The 18175-nt window shown below is 54.0% G+C and overlaps 1 protein-coding gene across 2 annotated transcripts in view; it reads right to left on the bottom strand.

Moving 5' to 3' along the window:
- Positions 1-18175, bottom strand: part of RXRA (retinoid X receptor alpha) — a 103681-nt gene that overhangs the window by 45436 nt on the left and 40070 nt on the right. The window contains exon 2 of one of the 2 annotated variants that reach the window (XM_071817260.1): positions 15490-15693. The exons of the other annotated variant lie outside the window; for it this stretch is intronic. The gene's annotated coding sequence lies outside the window, so the exon portion shown is untranslated. The remainder of the gene's footprint in view (positions 1-15489; positions 15694-18175) is intronic. 2 annotated transcript variants of the gene reach the window in all.

Here is an 18175-nt window from a genome sequence, read left to right as displayed (position 1 = left end):
GAAAGCCTTTCCCCTTCCCAGGGCAGGCTGCAGTAGAGGATGGCCTGCCTGCAAGCTGCCTTTGGGTTTGAGTTTCTGGTTCGCATCCAAAGCTAATTAGGCTGCGCCAAGTCCAATCAGATAGCCGTGGCTAATTGAGCTCGGTGCAGCCGGGTCAATGTCCAGCGGGTCTGCGCGTTCCAGGCATTTTGTCAGCCCACAGATAACTGTCCAGGCCTGGGAAGGGGAAGGACCCTTAGAAAAATGTTCACTCCATGTACAGTAAGAGCCTTTCCCTGCCGGAGCTGCATATGGCCCCAGGTTAACCCCTCGGACACCACCAGCGCCGTCCTCATGCCTGAGGAGCCCCAGTGGGTCAGTCATAGCATCACAGAATAGTTTGGGTTGAAGGGACCTTCAAAGCTCATCCAGTGCCACCCCTGCCATGAGCAGGGACATCTTCACCAGCTCAGGTTGCTCAGAGCCCCGTCCAGCCTGGCCTGGGATGTCTCCAGGGATGGTTGATCCACCACCTCTCTGGTCAACCTGGGCCAGGCTCTCACCACCCTCACTGTTAAAGATTTCTTCCCTGTGTCTAGCTCAAATCTCCCCTCCTTTAGTTTAAAACGATCACCCCATGTCCTGTCACAACAGGCCCCACTAAAAAGTCCCTGTGTCTGCCCCTGCACCTCCAGCTGCTGGGGAAAGGCTGCTCCTCCTCAGCTGACCAATAGATGAGATGTTCATCAATAAACCTCAGCTTCTCCTAATACTTCTGATTCCAAGCTCTCTGTTTGCATCTGTGTTCATATTACACATCTCAATTATATATTCACTTCTCTTTAAATCCCCACTTCTTTACCACTTAAATCACAGAGTGTGCTCTGGTTTTTGTGGTTTTGTTTTGGTTTGGTTTCTGTTCGGTTGGTTTTGTTGTTGTTGGGTTTTGTTTTTGTTTTGGTTTCTCCTTCCTGCCCGCCCTAACTTTCCCTGCTCCAACAGCAGTCAGAACATAAACAGCAATTTCAATGACAGCACGTTGGGGTAGTCCCCGAGCTCATCTCCCAGCAAACCCGAGGGGGCCAAGATCAGTCCTGCCGAGGACCCCACCAGCGCTCGCCGCCAGCCCCACCGTGTTTGCAAAACACTTTGATTTATTTCTTCCTCAGCATGGGCCAAATCCTTACTCGGACTTCATCTCCCCACCATGCCCTCGGTCCAGCCCGAGCGAAGCATCGCTGCACCGGGTTGCAAAACACCAGCGGGCGCAGCAGCAGCACAAGGAGAGCCCAGGCGGGCTCCCCCCTCACTGCCCCACGTCCCTCTGGCAATTGAGACAATTGCTTGCATGGAAACCTAATTATATTAGGAAAGTATTTAGTAATTTTTAACTGTTTGGCTGGTGGCTTGGCTCCCTCCCCCTCCTGCATACCAGCAGAAGTTGCCTTGCTGGATTCCCCTCCTCTTCCGCTGATGCTTTTATGAGCAAGAGCGAGGAAGAGGAGCAAGATGGTGTGATGGGCTGGGACTTGCGATATCTGTCTCAAATGCAAATTCAACACCCCTGTCATTGCGAGGTTTGAGCTTGCGCTGGATCCCCCCATGTGTCTCCATCTTCCCCCAGCAGCCGCTATGCAAGAAGTGAGCGTGCAGCAGAGGCACCACGATGCAGAGACAGGAGCTCCCACCCTGCGCCCAAGGCACCTTGAAAGAAATAACATCCCTGGGAGCATCTTGGTCCTATTTGTACACGGACTGTGGGCAGCAGAGCAGGACCCAACCATGAAGAGTGTTGTACCATGAAGACCTTTGTACTGCAGAGAGCTTTGCACTGTGGAAAGCTCTGCACCTAGGAGCTTAGCACCACGGATGATGTTGCACTATGGAGAGCTTTGCACCACAAAGACCCAGCCCCAGCTCATATGGGCACATGAAGCTCCCCCAGCCCAGTCTGGACCCCCCAATTCCCAAGCCTGGGGCTGGCCCAGCTGCCGGCTGCTCCTTTAAGAGGCAATGCAGGGAACGCGATGGCCGGCGTTTTCCGAAGGACCATTAATTTGCCAGCGTCACATGCTTCGCAGCTGCAGCCCGGCAGTGATTTATACGCCTCTGAAGTTCATCAGAGGGAAAAGTACTTTCCAGGCACAGCGTATCCCCCTTCCCCTCTCTCTTCCTCACCAGCATGAGCTGCCCGTGTCTAGAGCCCAGCGAAAAACCTGAGGTCCCATCCATCACCCCCGCATGTCACCCCCTGCCCTCGCCACCCAGCCCAGGCACTCCCCTTCTCCCCGGCATCTGCGAGCAAAAGAAAACTTCCTCTGGCTTCCTCGCCTCCGTGACCCACCGATGAGAAAGCCATTAATTAATAAGGGGCAGCAGTGATTTGGCTCCTCGGCTGGCCAAGGGGCTGGTGAGCCCCCTCCTCCCCATCCGTGTGCCCTGTAGCCAAAATAAACGGCAGGCAGAAGGCGGGCGTCCCCTCCTCCTGCCGCCACCCCCCCCGCACGCCGTCCTCCAGGGAGGTTCAAAAGTTCAAGATTTTCACATTTCCCTAACGTTATTTCAGGAAATTGCTGGAGAAAGGAAAGACGGTGCTGCCGAAAAAGCAATCCGCGTGTGGACACAGTAATACACATAACGCAGAGGCAGGACTCGGTGTGCGCCAGGTGTGGTTCGGAAGGAGCCCCATCCCCACCCCGCACCGTGCCCGCCTTTCAGATTTGGGCTCGGGAGCTTTCGTGCACATCGCTGACTTTCACAGTTATTCCTAAAGCAACGCCAAGGGCAAAGCCGATGCTGGGAGATGCTGCCACGAGGTCCACGGGTCAGCCCCAGGAGCCGCAATGCTCAGAGCACCAGCACTTACCAAATCACAGCGGCTGGTTTGGTGCTGATGCTGCCAAGCGGGTTCAAAGCATCACCGAGAGCAACACAACGTGGGTGTGTGGGTCCCAGGTCCCCAAAGAATCACAGCCTGGCCCCAGGCGTGTGCAGGGCTCCCTGCAAACACTGTCACCAGCTCTGATGTGCTTTTGGGTTCCTCTCTTCTCTCCTCTCAAAAGCTTTCAAGTTTTGCGTTTGCACAAACCTCAGAAGTTGCTCAAAAGCGACCAAGTCACACCTGGTTTTTCACCAAAACCAGGTTAAGCTACAGTGTTTGCTGAAGGTTCACGGGAAAGGTTCATAAAACTACTGAAACTCTTGGCAAACTTGAATTTGGAGTTATAATGAAATATGAAACTCAACTACTTTCATGTGGTTTGGGGTTTTTGTTGCAACACATTTGTTGTAGCAGCTTTGGGTGAGAGCTCGACAATCTAGTAGACGACAGCATGTCTGCAGGAGTGAGGAATTCAGATACACCCCGGCAGCGCTCGGCTGGCAAATTATTAACTCTTATTTGAAGCCATGTCATTAGCGTGGGGGCTGGATCTGTGCCACCACATGCTTGGGGACATGGGGCAGAGCTCTTGGCGCTGGCAAGGACTCAAGGCAGGAAAATCACCTTGCCCCGTCACACCGGTGCGGCTCTGGCAGCGAAGGGCAACCTTGGCTGATGGCAAAGAGGGTCTGGGAAACCTTCACACCCAAATGTTGCTTCACTCCTTCCAAGGATGCAGTGCGGGGGTTGGTTTGCTGAATTCCTGCAGTGTCTGGAGTTGAAGCTTCTGCTTTGGGTCCGCTTTGGGTTGTGCTCTGGACTCACTACCCTGCAGCATCGTAAGGAGCTGGTGTGGAGCTTGCTAAGACCTTCCCTGCAACAAAGAGTCAACCCAGGGGCAAGAATGAGCTTGCTCGTACCGGCCCCACTATTTCCAGTTGGAAAGTGGTGATGAAGTGATGAAGACAACCCTTGAAAACGAGCAGCATAAGCATCCCGTATTATCGATTTCCTCGACAGAATGCGATTCTCCCTGATGAGCTCTTCCCAGGTATCCATCACCCTCAGCCTCCATTAACCCCTTGCACTTGTTCTCCGAAAGCTCGCCCTCCCCAGGGTCTGCAGGGTTACTTGCCATGACAAAGCGGTTGATGCATCTAAGGAGATTTCTGAAGACGAGAGCAGCACCTGAAGTCTGCATATCTGCAAAGGTGGCCAAGCAAACACTAACAGCAGTGAAAAAATCACCTGCATCCTTGGTTTCACTGAGATGCAGCATGAACGAGTGCTCCAGGGACCTGCTGGCATCACCCAGACCACTGCGATGGAAATATCTACTGGTAACACACAGTAAGAACTGCAACAGATCAACAGCTGCATTTTCACACCCACCCTTCAGGCTTTGCATGGTGTCTGTGGCCAGGAGGGAGCGGGGACGCTGTGGGGACAGGTGACGATGCTCCAGGCATCAGGCATTGCCTCCGAGAGAAACTGCATCCCAAAGGAGGGAGCGGGACGCCCAGCCCCAGTACCTGGAGGTCGACCGGAATCCATGACATTTGGAAGCCTCATTAAGGAAGTTTATATGAATTACAGAAATGTGCTAATACCCTAGGAAAGCCTTGAAATGTTGCACAAACACAGCACAGCACCAGCTCCCCCAGCACAGCTCAGCCCTTCGCTCTTCCCCCCAGCATCACATCTCTGCCAGGTCTCAGCCCCCTCATTCCCACCTCCTGATTCATCCCCAAGCCATCTTTTCCCCCTCCTTTATACATTTTAAACTGCCTATTTTAAAGTACTGCTGAAAATCCCCAAGACATCCTGGGCAGGTCTATGTTTCGCCCAGAAACCAGGTGACATCAGGGCTAAGAAGCAGCACTGTGATGCTGGGTCACCTCCTGAACATGGTCCAGGCTATGAAGTGATTAAACTCACTCATATCTAAACAATAAGTAATAATAATAATGTCAATTTTGCAGTGCAGTTCTTTCAATATGTGGTAATTAATGTATTTGTAACGAGCGACAGTAAAGATTTTCAAGCCACCTAATTAGAGGCCATTTCCTTTCCAGATATACCCAAGTCCCATTGGAAAAGGAAACGTGGCCCCCAAAGCTATCTCGGTGCTGTAGAAACGTTACTGTGTGTCCTCAAGATTAATCAGATGCTCAACTTCCCCAGGGGCACCATTTGTAATCCCTGATCCCCAACATCCCGGAGCCGCCTCCTTGGTGCCTCGCACTGAACAAGCACCCAGCAGCAGCATTGTGCAAGCTCCGCTCTGAAAGGCACCCAAAATTCAAGAGAGGTGCCTGTGTGTCAAGCCATCCTGGCTCATGATGGCAGCGATGGTGCCAAGGGACAGTCAGACACGATGGGGAAGAGTAAGGGATGGTGGTACCTTGCACACACCCATGCAAGAGATGCATGCGTGGGGCAGCTCATCCTACACATCACAGCACCCACCACCCATCTTGATGTCCTTTTCCGTTTGTGTCTGGCATTCCCAGAAAACACTAACTTCATTATTGATTTGTGCTCATTTGTCATTTTTATAACCTGGCCAGCGCTTCTATTGAAGGCCATGACTAATTCCACTTCCCCGGGGCTGGAAGGGGCCAGAGCCTTTAACTCTTTCAGGACGGGCTCTGCCAACTTGCTCCCTATTCATGGGGCACCCACAGAAACCCCGGTTGTTCCAAGAGGAGCCGGCCGGACTGAGCTGAGCAGTCAGCAGCAGCTCAATGTGGGTCTATCAGGGCTGTGATGGGTTTTCCAGCACCATCCCATTCCTTTCTCAACACAAAACGGCTGTAGCAGAAAGGCCGATGGTCCGGTAGCTGAGATGGGGCTGAGTGATGCTCACTGTTGGCTGTAGAGAGCTTGGGGGGAAATATGGACTTTCCACCCATTACTCTTATGCCAGAACATCCTCAAGTGCCTCCATGTCAAAAGCAAAACCAGCAGCAGGACTTAATCCTGGTCTTGGCATGTTCTGCTCCTTGGGGTCCAGCAAACAGAGGGAGTAACAAGAACTCTCAAGTGACTCTCACAAATACCTACATACAAATCCAACTCCTATAATTATCTTAGGCTGGTGGGAATAAAGCTTGACCATGGCAACGAGGAGAACATGCCAGTACTGGGGGGAACACTTGCCCTCCCCAGCCAAGCAATCAGCAACCCCCACAAAACAGGGGTCGTCCCCCGAGGGCTGGGGAGCTCGGGGGGAGCAGGTCTCCTTCCTTCCTTACAGGCACTTCCCAGAAAAGAGTCACGATCCACCTCCCAGAGGAGAAGGTCCATTGAGTTAAATGCAGCAGATGCTGTTTCCGAGGGGTGGGATATGGGGAGTACCAAACACGACATCTGCAATTATGGGAAACCAGATAAAGAAAATCAAATCTCATCCTTCAGGGCATGGGCTGATGGGTACAAGGGTCAGGAAGGAATTTCTCTCCCCTTACACAGCAGTGCACAATTGGGTCAGTGCATTACCGGGTGGCACAAGTCCTTGATTGTTTTTCCCTTTCCGTCTTGAAGCCCTGCGATCTCGCCTGTGTCAGAAAAGCTGTATCTGAGGGAGTAGTGGCTTCACCTGGTGTGGCAGAGCTGATGCTGCTCCTATAACCCACCCTGCTAAAGCCCAGCATCCCTAGTCCCAGCTCAAAGATCGTCCAAAGCCGGTCCTTTCGCCTTGCTGCTTTGACACCTGTCTGCAGTGCTGCCTGCCCCCTCTCAGCCTAAATTACTTCTACTACAACCATCTAAATTGTAATAAAATCTCCTCTGCGTAAGGATCTTTTCTTCTCATGTGTTTGTAAAGCGCCGTGTACACCTCTGGCCCCTGCAATGCTGGCTTAGAAAATAACTGCACTGGAAAAGGGGGTGAATGGAGAGAAGCAAGCAAAGAGTGACGATGGTTTCGTTAACAGAGGTTGGGAAGCATCTGTGGTAACAGCGGTTGCTCTCCCTTTACGCCGCGTCCAGCATCCCTTCTCTTCCTTAAGCAACTTCTCTGTGCTAAAACTTGCCTAGCTGGGAGGATCTAACCACAGGGAAGAGGCTTGAGTTTCAACTTAAAACAAAGTGAGCAAACAAACGCAAAGATGGTCTGCAACATGTGTCTATCTGCATTCGACCCTTGCTAAGCCACGCTTTGCCAAACCACATGCTTCATAATCCCGACAAACAGTTATTGGTCTTTTCCCACTGCCAGGCAGCTATTTAGCAGCAATTCTCTGTCACCAAGGGTGGCATTTTAAAACGTGCTCTGTATCAATCTCGCTCTACGCCAGCAGCTTGCCATCGACTCCACGAGACCACACTCTGCAAATCCTACCAAATAGGGGCAACTGGGTTTCTTATCACACAACACCTATGATTAGTGCAATCTGAAGTATAAGACTAGTTAACGCTGACCATTGTTTAACGACACGAATGCACGCGACTCTACTCATTGTGACCATCTACCCGGCGCTGAATTTGGGAGGTCTATAGGAACCTGCGGGTCAGGAACCTGAAGCCCCTTGGCCAGCACCACCTGTCTGACCCTCCTACCTTGCCGTCATGAAAATTTTGGAGTTTAGTGTCCCAGGGTTGTCCCAGAAAGGTGTAAATCACCCAGAGGGTTGGTGTTGAGCTCTGAAACCCACTGGCACCCTGCAAACCTCGCAGCCCTGCACATCCGCGGGGCACTGAGTCACGTCTGCGCGGGCTGCGGCACAGGCTGTCAGGGGAAAGGTGGAATCAAAGGTATGAAAATGTATTGAATAGGAACTGGCATGCCCGGACTTGGTCCCTACGATCCAGAAGCTGAGCCAAGAAAAGAAAGCAGACGCACAAGAAGGTTGGGATGGGGCAAACGGGAGTTTCAGCATTGCAAACATGTTGAAGACAAGCGGGAGAATAATGCTGGGGGGAATGTTTGATGGGGCCTGCGGTGGCTTGCTCAGGAAAAATTAAAAAAAAAAAAAAAGAGAGAAACACTAACAAAAGAAAGAAAAGAAGAAGAAAGAAGCAGCTCTGTGGCTGAGTGCTGCGGTCGAGGGCTGCGTGCGGCAGCATCGCTCGGCAGCACGAAGAGCGGCTCCTCCCCACGCTGCGCTGGTGGGGCTGGACACGGTGGTCAAGACTTGGAAAACAACCTGCACATCTCGGTTTCCCTTGCAGGTGATGGAGCTGTGAAGCGTTCGCCCACCTGTGTCCACCTCCCCATCCCTCAACTCTGCAAAGCTGCAACCGTGCCCAAACCCACAGAATCACAGACTCATAGCATCACAGAATGGTGTTTTCCTTCACTCCCTGCCACCTCTCCTCCTCCACTTCTCCTCCTCCATCCCTGGGCTCCTGCTAAAGCCCTTATATCTGCCATTTGCCACAAGCGTTGACTCAATCTGCTTCAAATTACCACAACAATGCTGGGCCCCAAGTGGACATGTAAAGTGTCTTAGATTTATTGTAATTTTAAGCCACCCCTAAAACTGCGCAGACATTGCTGGAATATTTCCTTCTCCTTTAAGACCCTCCGATGACTCTGCAAGTCAGTGATAGGAACACGAGGACAGGCGGGAGAAGATGACTGGAGCCAGCTGGCTTTGCTTATGGTGCTGGCCAGGCTGGGGCATGGGAAGGGAGCAGCGGGCTCCCCGAGGTGACATTGAGATGGGAGCAATGTCCCCTGGGACGTGCAGCAATGGATGGGGCCGAGGGGCTGTCGAACCCATGCTCCATCTTCATCTTCATCTGGGAGGGAAACAGCACAGGGCAGAAGTGCTTTTGCTGGGGACACGACCACTAGTGCACGACCGAAAGCCTGCGAACGCCAGCTGCCCAGCAGTTTCTTGCATAGAGGTGGTTTTTCCCAGTGCAGCACCTGGGAGAGCTCGGGATGCACTGGGGCAGCTGTGCTGGCAGGGCTGCACCACTGCTGCTGGTACCGCTGCCCTCCCTGCACCACCCTGCATCCCTGCCAGCATCCCTGCCTGCATCCACACCTGCCCCTGCACCACCCTGCATCCCTGCCAGCATCCCTGCCTGCATCCACACCTGCCCCTGCACCACCCTGCATCCCTGCCAGCATCCCTGCCAGTATCCCTACCCGCATCCCTGCCTGCACCCCTACCTGCATCCCTACCCGCATCCCTGCCTGCATCCCTGCCTGCATCCCTACCCGCATCCCTGCCTGCATCCCTGCCTGCATCCCTACCCGCATCCCTGCCTGCATCCCTGCCCCCATCCCTGCCCGCATCCATGCCACCACCAGTTGCACTGCCAGGCAGGTGCTGAGCCTCTGCCTGGAGTCAGCGTAATGTTGTCACACAAATTGCACCCATGAAACAGTTACAAGAATTAATTGATCATATAAGTACAGTAATTGGAACTTGCGAGGCACAGATAATTACCTTTTATTAGTTCCTGTAGATAATCCATTATGCACTGATTAGGCCTAAGTTAGGATCTTCTAGTTCTAGTTTGATTAATGGCAGATTATGGATATTAAAACTCAAACAGGAATACATAACTTACTATTTTCTTCCTTGCCTTAGGAGTACATCACCCTATGAGTTATGGTCAGAAGTTCTTGAGGTCCCTCATTTATCCCAGGGTAAAGTCATGCACGTCCGAAATTCCCACCTGACCTGACCATAGTCCCCCTCCCACGGCGGGTACCACCTGCCAGTGCTTCCCAGCAGCTCAAGAGCCACCAGTTTCAATCTCAGCAATGCACCCACCCACCAACAGTGCGTCACACGAGGCCTGACCAGCTCCCAAACTGCCTATTTTTAGCTCAAAACAACTCATCACCATCCCTTTCAACCCAAAGCAGCAAAACCTCCCCCAAACATCTTGCCCCCCACACGGATGCTCTCATTTCCATGGACGCTCAGGCTGTATATTTATTTTCCACAATTCTCTCCCCAAAATAGAATATCAACAGGTATCTTGTAGCTGCAATCGCTCAACTGCTGGTCCTGCCCACCCCTCTGCCAGGCTCGGAGGGACCGTCCCTGCATCGGAGCCACCATGTCCCCTATGAGAGGGACCCTCAGGGGGATCCACCTGGAGCATCATGGCTCTGCTCCCATTACTGTCACTGTCACACCCTGTTTGCAGAGCAAGGAGCACGGGAGCAGGATGGGGACAACTGGACAAAATCTGCCTGCAGGCTACAGGAGGCTTTATTTAAGAGGAATAAATAAAAAATAAGGCTGTGATTATCTCAGGCCACTCTCCAGCTGCCACCCAGAGCCAGAGCGGGGGGGGGGGCGGTATTTTTCAAGTGAATAAACAAAACCGAGTGGATATGACATGCCAAGAGACAGATTCCTCCTTTCTCCCCATATTAGGAAGGAGAGGAGGAAAGGAGGAACACAGCAAATGTGGGCAAGGGGTAAAAAATACCCCATGGAGAAGCTGGCCGGAGGGAGCAAGGAGGCTGCGTCCAGCACCAGCCTATTGATCCCGCACGCTCCCGACTGCAGGGGCTGAATGAGATTTACTGCCCGTTAAAATAAAGCCCTTTCTGTAGTTTATAAACAACATTGCCGCTCAGCGGGAGGCTGGACATTTTAGTTCATTAAGCAGCAAATAATCTCTGTCACTTTTTATTTACATGTAGACTTTGGTTTGTTTGTTTGTTTGTTTTTCACCCCTTCCTCCTCCTGCTGCCCCCGCAGCTGCAGCGCCAAAGGAGTGTGATGTGCACACAGCAGAAATGGTGCTCCGGATCTTGAGCTCGCTCCTTCTGTTGCCATTGGCCAAACCACTAAAATAATCCTGTTTATCTATCATTTTCCTTGTACAAAAAGGAAATTTATTGTTGCCTAAAAACCAGGCATGGGTGAATGGGGTGTCAAAGCAGCATTGCTGGGGCACACAGGGAGGCTCAGCAGCCACCCCGGGAACCAAGGGCAGAATTGAGATGTGGGCAAAGCCAGAAGACATCAGCAGTGAGCACCAAGTGCCAATGTGGCCTGGGACACTGCAGGGACAGGGACAGGGCTGCCAGCAGCATCAGAGATGCCGGTGCTGGGCAGCCTGGAGTGAGTCGCACAGGGATGCCCAGAGGGAATGCGAACCGGACCACTTGCCAGAGGCTCCTGGTTTAGGGAGTTAGTAGAGAACCTTTCCCTTGGCACTAAACACTCTGCACGTCTGCCTGCAAATGCCAGCCCTGCCTGGGAGCCTCTGCTTGTGCAGGGCAGCACCTTCTCGCAGGGTGTGAAAGGAAATTGCAGGCGGGCGCACGGGGTGACACAGCTCCAGCCAAACCCTCGTGGCACCTCCAGCTGCGCGTGGCTGCGAGCGCTGGCCCCGTTCCAGCTGCTGGCGGAGGCAGCGGGAGATGCTGCGGGCAGCGCTCCCCGGCTCCACACCGACACGGTGCCAGCAAACTCCTCCGGCAGCGGAGGGAAAGCTGCGTGCCAGGCAGGCTGCTGCCGGCTGCTGACACCGCCTGTTCTTCGAGGATATGGATGCTGGAGGTCTCTCTACCTTAAAAAACACCCTGGTGCAGGGGTGGCATCACAGCACAGCTGAGAGCCTCAGCTGGGGGCTGTGGTCCCCTCTCCACCTCCAGCATCACTTTCAGCACATAAAAGGGGCCTATAAGAAATACAGGGACAGACTTTAAGAGCTTGTTGCGATAGGATAAGGGGTGATGGTTTTAAACTAGAAAAGAGGAGATTCAGGCTAGACATGGGGAAAAAATTTTTCACAGTGAAGGCAGTGAGAGCCTGGTCCAGGTTGCCCAGAGAGGTGGTGGATGAACCATCCCTGGTGACATCCCAGGCCAGGCTGGATGGGGCTCTGAGCAACCTGAGCTGGTGAAGATGTCCCTGCTCATGGCAGGGGTGGGAATGGATGAGCTTTGAAGGTTCCTTCAACCCAAACCATTCTATGATCACACAAGGCTGGAAGCGAACGAGGACATCTGGGTGGGCTGACACTTGATTTAGTCTCCAGCAGCCTGCGAAGATGCTGTGATGCTCTTTTGCAAGACGATGGGAACTCCCTTCTCAGCTGAACTGCAGCCTGGGTCCTGGATACCCTCCTGAACCTGCGTCCACCGCAGCGCTGAGCAGCTCCTGCATCCTTCCCTGCCTCCTCCATCAGACACCGCCAGGCTCAGCTAAGCCCTGCTCAGCTAAACCCGCCATGACTCAGCCCCGGCACCGCTGCGCTTCCCTGCTGCGCAGAAGCAATCCCTTCCTGCGTTATCTAGATCCTAAAGCACTTGAGCAGACAGTGAATGTGCAAGCCATTATATCATTCACTCACTATCAAAAGCTCACACAGTGGCACTTAATTACAGCCCCGGAAGCGCAGGCTTCCTTAATAAATCAAAGAAATAAAGTCAGGGATGATGCACTGAACAGAGGGGGTGGGGAGGGGGGGCGGAATAAAGAGCTTACAGTTTCCCACTGTGTGTCCCCTTTAGATAACAGATGCTCTCTTCTTAACCTCTCACTTCATCAGATCAGCTCCAGCTGTGTTTGGATCAAGTGCGCAGCCTGGCCCGCGTCCAGCTTGGCCGCTTCCCCGCGCCGGTGCCAGCTCCATCCCCGTGGCTGCAGGGCGGGATGCGCCGGGGTGGCAGGGAGGAGGGGAACCCCACCAAGCCAGCCCTGTTTCATCAGTGTATTTTACTCTATCCCTGCTTCCAGTAACACAAACTCCTTCATAAGAGCATCTCCGGGACTCAAAGAGGTTGCGACCAGCCTGGGAGCCGGTCGTGGCACAGGAGCGATGCATGGGGGATGTTTTCCTTTGCAACCCCCACGCTGGTGTAACAGCCAGGAGACAACACTTAGTAAACAGCTTCCAAAGGCCATGCTGATAGCTCTGCATCACCTCAGTCATAAATCACAGCAGAAGCCCCCCTGGGACGCCCTCCGCTCCCCGCCTCGGTGCACACCACCCACCTCCCTGTTTATTTGTCTGTGTCACCTCCTGCCTCCCGCTGGCGCGCAGCCCAGCACGGGAGCGCGGCGATGAATGGGGCTGGGACGGTATTAAAAGGAGATGATCCCTCACGGCAGAGCCCCACCAGCCTCTGCCAGGGCCGGACCCCACCTTGTGCACCCACATCCAGCACCCCCAGCCTCGGTGTGTCCCCCCATGGGAAGGCAGGCAGTGCGAGGGGGCTGGCAGTGCCCAGGTCCCCTTACCTGCCTGCGAACGTGCCGCGCAGAACCAAAGACCTTAGCAGAGATAAAGCCTTTGAGAAATCCCACTGCTCCTAATCCCCCCAACAGCACAAAAATAATGAAGCATGATCTCATCAGGCCTTAACCCAGTAATTACCCAGGGGATGGCTTAATAAGGAAGGGACACCCACCTGCCAAATACCGCCTAAGCCTGCCCCCTGTCCAGTTATACAACACAAGGCCAGGCACGGCGGCGTGTGCATCCTTCATCCCTCTCGGAACAACCCAGGCAGGGAGCAGGAGCAGCCTTGTCCCCAACCGGGGAGTTGCCCACATGCCCGTGAGACCCAACTGCTTCCCTCAGACCAAGGGATGTCACTGTCCAACAAACACCCTCCTGGATCCAGCTGGGAGACGGTGAGCCCCACCACCAGGAAAAGCTGTCTGCCCCCGAAGTCCCTGAAACGGCCCCAAAATCTCTGCCGGTGCAGTGGCTGGGCTGATGTAAGCACCCGCTCTGTCCTGCCCTCCCCTTGGATGATGATGCTGTGCCACCTCCTCCCTGCACCCCACATCCTTCCTGCGCGATGCTCCAGCGTGACGCCTGGAGACGGGTTTAAACCCCATCCTGGCAGCTCCGCTTGCAGGTGCCAGGGGACGTTTCTAGCCCATCCTGCAAAATCCCTCGTTGCGATGGCCCAAATCACAAGCAGCTTGAGCAAATCTTAGCCAGGGCTCCGAGTCAGACCACATGCCCGGCTCGGTTAACGGAGCTGGAGTATGAAAAGTGAGCCGGTCGGAGGAGAGCGCTTGGGTTACAGCTTGGAGCAGCCACCGCAGAGACAGAGCGGGCTCTGGCAGCTCCTGGCTGCTCCCTGGGCAGCGATATCTCCAGATCTTTTACAAATAAATATCATTGCTCATTATCTCGGCATTAAAGTTACATGCTGGGCGAGATGGGTACTGAGCTTTCCCTTGCTAATCTAAAACGGATGCCAGCGTTTCTATTATTAATTTCCCACGTCATGGGCTCCTTCCCCCTCTGCCAGCTCTGCCACCACCACCCCTGTCCTCACGGGAGGAGAGGGGACAGCCGAGCAGCTCAACAGCCCCTCTGTGCTTGCTCACACATGGCCTGGCAGCTTCTCTCCCCAGCTGAGCTACGTTGTTCCTGGGGGGTAAAACCTCCTCGGACACCAGGGACGGGTGTTTCCTGAGGTTTGATTTCACTGAACCGATTTGCACATGCAGCCGCAGCGAAGAAAAGCAAGAGTCGATGGGCAGAGGCGGTTCCTCCCTCCATGGCAGCTTGAGGACCTGATGAACATTTGGGAGTGCTCACATCAAGCCTTCAGCTCAAAAAAGCTCGTGCCCACGGAACAGCTACTCACTCAGTGAGGGCTACCAGCCCCAGGGAAGATCTCTGCAAAAAACCTCCCCGCACAAGCAAAATCAAGACCAAAAACTCTTGGTGCTCATGTCTGCCCCAAGCTAGAGCTGCTCAGGAGCAGCCCCACATCCCGACGTGCCACATATGTGCTGGGAGTATGTGCCTTGCAAGGAACCAAGCGGATTTAATTCCTACACCCTGCTATGTCCCGAGCTCCGGTGTGGGGCTGAGCCACTGCAGGATGTGGCCGGGCAGAGCCAAGCGCTGCCCACGCACATCAGCATCTCCAACAGCCACTTCACCCACGGGCAGCAGACACTGAGTCACTGGCACAGAGCTGGGCGGCTCATCCCCTGCCCTTCTGCAGCTGGAGGTACCGCGGGCACGTTGGCAACACAAGAGCCAGCAACAGCACCAGCAGCAGCTCAGGGACAGGGATGGATGTCGTGGCCACAAGCCCCCAGCCCAGGGCAAACGCAGCACATCCCACAGCCCAACAGCAATCTGTGCCATGTCTCTAGAGGGCTTTAATCGCGGTGATGGGTATCATGGTGAGATGTCAGCTTGCTCAGAGGAAGGAGAGAGGGCTGGAAGAGCTGAGCATTGGGGTTGACCAAGAGTGAGGTGAGCTGAGCCCACCAGAGCAGACCCACGGGAGATCTGTTCGTCCCCACTGCCTATGGCACACGGCAGCCATATGTTGATCTCATACACAGAAGTCCCCAAAGTCCAAATATAGAACATTTCCCCTCCCCAAATCACACACACAGGGACCAAGGAGAAAGCGAAGCAGCTTTTCCCATTTCCCCAGGAGGAACAGGCCAGCTTTGAGGGTCACGGATGGGCTTAGTGCCTGGGGCACCCATCCTGTGCCCGATCCAATCGCCACGAAACCATCCACCAGAGCCCTGAGACATGGCAAAGCGACAGCACCCATCACCCTCCCATCCCAGGCCGGCTCCTCTCACTTCGCTTCTCCTTTTTAAGAGAACAATTAAACGTCAGCCTTATTATCATCTATACCAGACCCCGAGCAGGGGGTTGCTGCATCCTCCCTGGCTCCTAAGCCCCCCATCGCATCTTACCCGTGACAGGAGGTGACCCCAGCCCCGAGCCGGATTAAGACAGTCCCTGCAGGAAGAGGGTGCCTCGTGCCAGGCATTTGCTGGCCAAGGGGGGGACGTTTCCCCATGTCCCCTGACGTCAGGCAACCCGCGTCGGGAAATGAATGCGGATTTCGACATCCTTCGGTTCATCAGCTGCTCGTTTCAACATCCCCACGGTAAACCCTCAAAAAAAAAAGCACACCCTGTCACTCCCTCGCAATCCTTCTTCTGCTAACTCGGCTTTATCAAGAAGAGTGTTTGTCACCTCCAAATAAATATTTATTAACCAAACTGCAGGTGTCTGGGGCTTCCCACCTCCTCTGCTTTCAGCTGTGCTGACACCAGAGCTGTGCTGCGCGCCCAGATGTCAGCTGGAAACAGCTCCGGGAGCGCTTCTGCCGTCTCCTTTGAGTCTGGCATTCAAATAACTTCTCAAATCTTCCCACTAACCTCAGCGGGAACAGCCTGGTTAAGACACATCTCAGAGCAAATGGATGCAGGGGGGATGGATGAAAAAGCAGTGGTGGGAGGGAGTTTTCCTCTGGCTTTTCCTCTTGATAAAGCCTTGGACAGATAGATAGAAGGGGATGCAAACTCAAAGCCAAGGGTCAGACAGAGCCTCCCCAGCCAGCAGGTGTGCAATTAAGACTTTTTGGGCAACATCATCTCCTTTGTGTTTTGCATCGAACCCAGAGATTCTTGGTGTGCTCCTCCTCCCCTAGGCAAAGCTCCTTAGAGGGAAAGACTCCCAGTACTGGAGCATGAGGGGAGGTGCAGCCAACACCTTCTTTAAGTCCCAGCACCTGCAAGAGCACCTGGGGGTGAGCTCTGCACCCCAACATGGCCCCAAATTTGTAAGAATTGAGAAAAAGAGACACCAGAAAGAACTGCAAATGGTGCTGGTTCCCCCAGCAGTGACCTCTGAGAGACAAACTCCTGGCAAGGGGGGATCCAATGGTCCCATCGCATTCTGCTGCAGGAGAGAAGAGCCTCACCAGAGCAAACGCACCGGTTGGCACGACTGGCCGGTATTTCCTGCCGACGAGCCCGGGCTGGCAGCGAGCAGGGTGGTGCAGAGCTGGCCAGGCATGTGCAGGCGCTGTGCAAAGGGAAAACAGCCCGGAGGGGCTGCAGAGTGATGCTGGTGCTGGATGAGACCCTGGAGATCAGGAGAGGGTTGCACAGAGTGGGCTGCACCCCTGCAACCAGCCGCTGCAGCTCCTTGCTCCCCGGAGCATCACGTTCACCCAACACCAAAGCAAGAATAAAATGAAGCTGCAGAGAGCCAAAGGGAGAGGTGAGGGAGGGTGGGGTGCACGTCACAGATGGCTCCAGCCCAAAGAAAATGCTCTGGAATGCATATAAAAGCTGCAGGATTTAATTATCAACTTGCTTTACAGGGCAGGGATGTGTGGGGAGCCTGTCCCTCTCTCCAGGTTCTCCCGGTCACCAGCTTGGACGTCACCTCCCAGTGACACTGACTGGGGTTGGGGCTGCAATGGGAGCCAGAGAGACACCCAAAGACTGCAACACCCTGAGGATCCCCCCAGCTGGACTCTGCCTCACAAGAGGAAAACAAGCAAATTTTACAGCATTTTATTTTCATCAAGTCTCTGGGCAGAGCCCAAGGTTCCTGGTTAAACCAATGGGGCTGTATTTGCCCATTAACTCTCCAAAAAGATACCAGGACCCTCATTGACAGGAGCCCAGAGGAGAATTGGGACCTCAGGGTTGCCTTGCTTCTGTCCCAGGTTTACTGCCCAATTTCACTGGGGCTGTGCACCCCCCATTTCTGGGGGTACAGCCAGACCCATGGGCAGGTGGCAGCTCGACCTGATTTGAAAAATACTCTTCTAAAGAGAGTTTCCTTGTCCTGCCTGCTCCCTGGTGGTACCCAAGTGATGGGTTTCCCAGCACCCTCCTCAGCACATCTCACCCTACCCAGCAACACAGAAATGGGGGGGAAAAGAGGGGAAAAAGAGATGAGAGTTCAGAACAGACTCGCTGCAGACTGTGGGAATGGAAAACTTCCCAACCCGCATCCCTGGGCATCCCCGAGCATCAGCCAAGGGACAACAGGGGCCACAAGGAAAGGGAAAGGAGGAACCGATGATTAAGTGTTCTGCTGCAACTGGAGAGATGCTCACACCAAGGTCACCGTGCACAAAGGGCACAAGATTCCCTGTCTCCTCTGGGGACAGCCCAAGGCCACTTCATCTCCCTTAAGGCACAAAGCAAAGGGATTTAAGCTCCTCAAGTGCCCTTGGGGACATCGTTGAGCTCCTCTCATCACAGGGTGACCATAAATCCGAGACTGGGAAAAGCTCAGCTGTCGGTGCAGACACAGGGAGCGTTCTAACAGCCTGGCCTCTCCCCCTCCATCCCTTGTCACCGCTGTCACCGCGTCCCCATCCTCTCTCCCTCCCACCCCTTTCGAATTAGCAGCCATCGACCTCTTCCCCCTGCGGAGCTGACATTAATCCGGCGAGGTTTGTTTAACAACAGCTCCCATTGATCTGTAGCCTGATCCCCCAAGTCAATACGGGCTTTCGCCAGGGTCTGGAGCGCAGGATCTGGCTCCAGAGTGGCCCCGTCAAGCTCAAACGGCTGCGCGGGCTGATAGGATCAGATGCTGTCAGTGCTGCTCTGGGACCCATTAGCTTTA

The sequence above is a fragment of the Patagioenas fasciata genome, chromosome 20 (genome assembly GCF_037038585.1).
Source record: "Patagioenas fasciata isolate bPatFas1 chromosome 20, bPatFas1.hap1, whole genome shotgun sequence".
NCBI classification, from domain to species: domain Eukaryota; kingdom Metazoa; phylum Chordata; class Aves; order Columbiformes; family Columbidae; genus Patagioenas; species Patagioenas fasciata.
The sequence above is the reverse complement of the archived record's forward strand: the minus strand, read 5'-3'. Positions and strand labels throughout refer to the sequence as shown.